Source organism: Chenopodium album, chromosome 23 (assembly GCF_948465745.1).
Source record: "Chenopodium album chromosome 23, dcCheAlbu1.1, whole genome shotgun sequence".
NCBI classification, from domain to species: Eukaryota; Viridiplantae; Streptophyta; class Magnoliopsida; order Caryophyllales; family Amaranthaceae; genus Chenopodium; species Chenopodium album.
Window position 1 is genome coordinate 12,817,445 of NC_137856.1, and position 6,422 is coordinate 12,823,866.

The 6,422-nt window shown below is 39.8% G+C and overlaps 1 non-coding gene across 1 annotated transcript; it reads left to right on the plus strand.

Moving 5' to 3' along the window:
- Nucleotides 1-4,642: 4,642 nt before the first annotated feature.
- On the plus strand, nt 4,643-4,748 carry LOC145609910 (small nucleolar RNA R71). Its single transcript, XR_014106178.1, has one exon. It is a non-coding gene; the product is annotated as a small nucleolar RNA R71 (small nucleolar RNA).
- Nucleotides 4,749-6,422: the final 1,674 nt, after the last annotated feature.

A 6,422-nucleotide genomic window follows, 5' to 3' on the forward strand; every position in this document is an offset into this window, starting at 1 on the left:
CCCAATTGTTGCATATCGAGGTAGATGGAGGTGCTATCCCCGATCTCCTTACAAAATGGGAGATAAGCATCGAGGCGAAGGCGAGTCAAGAGCCTAGTTACCATGCCCCCGCATGGGATCTCTCCCGTACTCCTCTTGCGAAGGTCCAAACAATATTGGGCAAAAATATACCCCAAGTTCAACCGGCCCACATACTCCGGGCGGGTGGACAACCATAGGACCTTGAGCTCCAACTTAGTCAACTTCCCCAATTCTTGTTTAGGGAATACAACATAGCCCAAAAGACGGTGTACAACTCTAAGACAAGGTTGGTACACCGATGAGATCTTAGCCCTGTTGTTGATAAACTAGTTACCACCCGAGATGTCTTCCCACCATGAGTTGTGATCATACTCCGGGAAGATGTAATGTTAACGTTCACAATATCCCCGTGGGGATCAAAATCCAAAGCGGCGTTGAACTCTTCCAATGAGTGGTCGAAGATGTGGTTGAACAATTGGAAGCGCACCCTATATACCCCTCCTACGGGTACAAGCTCCAAGGTAGCCAAGAACTCCAAAGTAGGCTCCTTGTAGGTGCGGTAGGCATCGGTGATGAAAGAACCCAATCGGAGGTTTAGGAGCAACGACCGCACATCATCATCAATACCCAATTTCACCATATCGGGTTGGAAATAGTGGCGGGTTTGTTTTAGGGTTCTTTCTTCCTTCAAATTTTGGTAGAAGGTCTTTTGTTTGTCGGTGAAATTTTTCTTTTTGGGTAGAGAGGTTGGGGGTCGTGTTTGAGTGGAAGAGGGGTTGGAAGTACTAGGCCTAGAAGATGTACTAGGCCTAGAGGAGGTACTTGGGCGAGGAGGTTCATCGATGCTAACATCGGTTTTCCGTTTCTTGGTGAGTTTCTTGAGGTATTTAGACATTTTTGAGAGGCTTAGAAAGATCACCAATAACCAACAAGGAGCAAAATCAATGAACCAAGAATACCACACCCAAATTCACCACTTACTACCAAAATCACCAAACTCCAAATTCACACTTCTTTTCAATCAAAACCAATTCCAAACCAATCAACAACACCAATAATCCAAGAAAAACTTCCTTTCAACAATCCAAGAACAACCACAAGACCAATACCAAAATCACCACATACTACCAATACTCCAAAAATTCAACTCACAAGATATCAACCAAAAATGATGAGAATCACTACAAAATCAACAAACATTACAATGTTATGCAAAATCAATCAATAAACATCACCAAATCACAACCAATATCAAGATCAAGCATCAAAAATCACAAAATCAATACTACACTATTCATGCTCATAAAAATTTTCAATCTATGCAAAATTATGATATAAATGGCAAAATTAAAGCAAGGATTAGTGATTATACCATAAAAGAAGCAAGATTAACCAACTTTGAGCAAGCAATTTGAACCCCTAACAAAAGCCCCAATTTTCGGCCACCAAGAGTAGGAGAGAGAGTGAGTGAAATTTGGGTCAATTTGTGAGGAATTTGTAGTGTAGAAAGGTTTGTGAGTGATTTTGAGTGAAAATGGAGTGATTTTAGTGAGGATTTGAGTGATTTTTGATGATAAATGAAGGAGGAGAAGGTGCGCACATGAGGGTTTTGGAGGAGGGTGTTCGTGAGTAAGATGAGGGAAATGAGGAAATGAAGGGAAAAAGGAGGAAGAAGAAGGTAATAGCTCCGTCCAGCCCATGTGCGGCCGCACAGGACTGGTGTGCGCCCGCACATGCCTCGTGTGCGGCCGCACATCCCTGTGCGTGCCCCTTCCTTCCTTTTTCTCAAAAATTTGATACTTACTGCCTATTTTGGTGCGCACATGAATCATGATGGTGATGAGGAACAACATAGGCAGTAGCTAAAATCATTTTCAAAGCCCTCAAAGTTGAAAATTCATGTGCTCACCACAAAAATTCACTAAGTATCAATTTCCTCCAACTTTCAAAACATGAATTTCCTACCTTACCTCTCTAAAATTCTTACCCTTTTTACCTCAAATTTCAATTAGAATCGAACAAAATGTGATTTGTGCCATGAACACCTTCCATTCACCATGCATACTTGTAGAATTCCAATCCCGCAAAAGTCATCCTAAAAATCCAATCAAGTAGAAAAGTGAAAGAAAAGACAAAGTAATAAAAGAAACAAAAATAAGAAAATTCAAAAATCAAAAGGAAAATTTAGAAACTCCGGGTTGCCTCCCGGGAAGAGCTTGCTTAAGGTCCTAAGCTCGACCCTTCCTCCAAATCATGGAGGGTCAAAGAACACCACCTTCTTCAAGGTAGTTGATAGAGCAAAATCTTCTTCAATTTTGAGCAACTCCTCATCGTTGCTTAATGAAACCTTCACAAAATTCTTTTCAAATTCTTCCTTCTCTTTTCTTAACTTCTTTCTTTTTCTTGCTTTCTTCGAGTCACGGGCCTTTTTCTTCGGCTTCACTTCAACATCCTTAATCATGGAAGCTTTCTCTTCATCTTGAGAATTAAGCTTGAACCAATTTGGAATCTCAATTTCTTTCTCATCCCTTGGCTTTTGAATTACAAATTCTTCTTCACTAACATCATCAAGACTTGCACAAACATCATCAACAATCTCAAAAACATCGTTAGTAGAAAATCAACCATGCACACATCATCAATGGAACGAGAAAGACTAGCACATGCTATATCTTGCACACAAGATAAAGACTCATGCATTGGCTTCAACTTAAAACTCTCTTCCAATTTTCCACATCTCAAAGTGATTTGGCCTCCCTTCACATCTATTAAGGCTCCCGAGGTGGCTAAGAAAGGCCTCCCTAAAATGATTGGAATATGCTCATCCTCCTCAATCTCCAAAACAACAAAATCCACGGGAAAGACAAACTCTCCAATCTTTAAAGGGACATCATCAATTCTTCCCTTAGGAAGTTTAATAGAGCGATCGACCAATTGAAGTGTTATATTAGATAGTTGAAGCTCACCTAGATCAAGCCTCTTGAAAACCGAAAAGGGCATAATACTCACACTAGCCCCTAGATCACACAAAGCATTCTCAAAAACCATTTTCTTGATTTGACAAGGGATTGAAAAATTCCCCGGATCTTCCATTTTCTCCGGAAGCTCACCATGGACAAGAGCAATAAAACACTTCCCTCCTTCCACCGAACTACCCTCATCAAAATTTTCCTTCTCCTCTAGTATCTCCTTAAGAAACTTGGAGTACTTAGGCATATCGGGAATTGGCTCGGTAGAGGGTGTGGAATCATGGACTTCCTTAAGAACTTCAAGGAACTTCCCAAATTGCTCATCCATTTTGAATCTCAAGTATTTTTGGGGGTATGGTAGATCGGGAAATCTCTCTACTTCACTCATCTTTTCAACAACACTTTCTTCTTTTTCCTCAACCTCACAATAAATTTCCTTGGATTCAACCCTCTCCACTTCATTCTCCATAGCACCACTCTCATCTCTTCCCTCTTTTGAACAAGAAACTCCCTCATTAAAGTCATTTCCACCACTTGTGGCAATAGAGTACACGGGTTTCTTTGGTTCAACACCTTGGGAAGGCAAAGATGAAGGACTAGCATAATCCTTAATAGTGCTTGCTAATTGGGTAATTTGAGTCTCAAGCATCTTATTGTGAGTCATCATCTCATTGAATTTCTTATCACTAACCGCCATATAGGTGTTAATGATCTTGGTTTGATTATCAATCAATTCCTCCAAAGTAGTCCTAGGAGAAGAAGGTTGTGAATAGGAATTTTCACCTTGAGTCTTTGGAACAAATCCGGGTGGGGGACCTCTTTGAGCATTGTTTTGAAAATTTCCCCTTCCTTGATTGTTCCAATTACCCCTATTTTGATTTGAACCATAACCTTGATTATGGTTACCATTACCTTGGTTATGATTTCCATAACCTTGGTTTTGATTACCATAGCCTTGGTTTTGATTACCATAATTTTGGCTTTGATTTTGGCCACTATAACCTTGGTTATGGTTACCACGAGAACCTTGATTCCCTTGGTTCCTATAACCACCACCATGATTATAGTTGTCAAAATTGCCTTGGTTTTGGTAATTCCTATTCCATTGGCCTCTTTGATTATCAAACCTTTGGACATTGTTGTTTGCCACAAAATTAATATGTTCACACTCATTGTTGTCAAAATCATCAACACATTCATTGTTGCAATTACTAGAATCATGGTCATATGATCCACATACATCACAAAACAAACATCCCATAGGCATATTATGTGAAGTAGAAGGAGTTTGAGAGTTAGAAGAAGTACATCTCCCCTTAATTTGGGAGGGAAGATTTGGAGCTTGGGAAGAGGAAGAAACACTCTCCAACTTGGCCTTGATCGCCGTCATCTCCTTTCCCAAGTTTGTCATTTGAGAGGAAAGATTGTTGATGGCATTGAGATGGTCCACCGAGTACAACGAAGATTGCTTGCTTGAAGAATCTCTTTCCCCATCTTGCCAATCTCTATAGTAAGTCACCACATCCTCTATTATGTCCACAACTTCTTCTTCGGTTTTGTTCATGATTGGACCACCGGCCCCTCCATCAAGACATGCCTTGCCTTGAGGACTCAAACCACCATAGAAGATTTGGATCAATTGATATGATGGAATTCCGTGGTGAGGACATTCTCTTTGGTACTCCTTGAATCTCTCCCATGCTTCATAAAGACTCTCATTTGGTTTTTGCTTGAATCCTTTAATTAAAGCCCTTGCCTCCGCCGTTTTCTTTGAGGATAGAAACGGGACAAGAAAGCTTTAGTGACATCATCCCAAGTTCTCAATGAATCGGGCTTCACCTCTTTGTCTAGCCATTCCAAAGACCTTCCTATGAGGGAGAAAGGGAACAACTTAAGGCGGATGAATTCTTGAGACACTCCATTAACCTTGATTGTGTTGCAATATTTTTCAAACTCCTTAAGATGGTTCAATGGGCTCTCGTTCTTTCCCCCACTATATTGTCTCCTCTCAATTAGGGTGATCATTGCCGGCCTAATTTCAAAATCGTTTGCCGGTGTTGTAGGTGGAGCTATGCCGCTCTCGAACCTATATGCACCGGGCACTCCCAATTCTTTCAAGGCAACTCTTGGTTGTTCTCCCATAACTTGCTCTTGTTCAATCTCTTCTATGCTTGAGGAACTATAATCCAAAGTCTTGTTTGCTACTCTCCTCCTTGAGAGGGTTCTTTCAATCTCCGGATCAAAGGGAACAAATGAGCGATCTCGGGACCTATGCATACAAAACTCAAAGAAAATATAAGTAGCACGGCTACAAGTGTAGCCTAAAGTGTAAAATCTTTTTGTATTTTGCAAATGAAATGAAATAGACTCAACAACAACATGCACTCAAAGCACCATTCCCCGGCAACGGCGTCATTTTGATGCGAAGGAGAACGGTAGGTCGTTGGGCTACCACCCCACCCAATCAAACAAAATTTGTAACTTAACAAACCCCTGTTTAGTGTAGTGGTAAGTCAAGGTCGAACCCAAAGGAATGGAGGTCGAATGCACAATGCCTAAGTCAAGCTATTTCGAAGTCAAGTAAAAGGGGATTTATGAAGGAAACTAGAGCTATAGCTAAATGATGCAAGACACTAGGGCAATGGATCCACATGGAATTGTAATGGAAAATGGTAATTTGGGAGGTCAAACCGACTAAGTCAAGTGATATGAAGGAAGATCATCATGTATCCAAAAGAGCATACCAAGATAGTTCACCTAGAGGTCTAACTAGCGTCAACTACGCTAAACACTACCTAGGGAACGTCACAAAGCACCTCAATCGTGAAATTGCAAGTTACTAATCAATGGTCCGTGTCATAGCAAGCTCACAATGCAATCTAGTGCAATAATCAAAGATGGCCAAACTTCAATCAATCACACACATGCACAGGAATTATCAACCAAATTTAATCATATCATCAACTCCATCAATTATCCCCAAATTACTCTAATCCATCACTCAAACATGCTTCACCATTTCCCTAGCTAGAAAACTACTCACTAGCCATAAGAATCAAGATCAAAACTACAACAATCATCAATTTCATCATCAACATAATTGAAATTGAAATCAAAGATCAAACCAACAATCAATCAAAAATCAATAAAACTACAATCAATCATCAAACAAGCTTCAATCAATCAACAATAACATGAAAAACAAATGAAATCAACTAGAATCAAACTTGTATTGAAATCAAGAAGAAGATCCTTACAAAACTTTGATCTAAAGATCAATTACAATGAGGAATTCTTGAGCAATCACCAAAAATCATGAGTTTCTCTCTCTAAAGTTCTTGAGTTTCTCTCTCTAAAATTCTCCCAAAACTAACTATCAAATTCAATCTAAAAACTTCTTTCTAAAAATAGGAAGAAATAACTATATATACA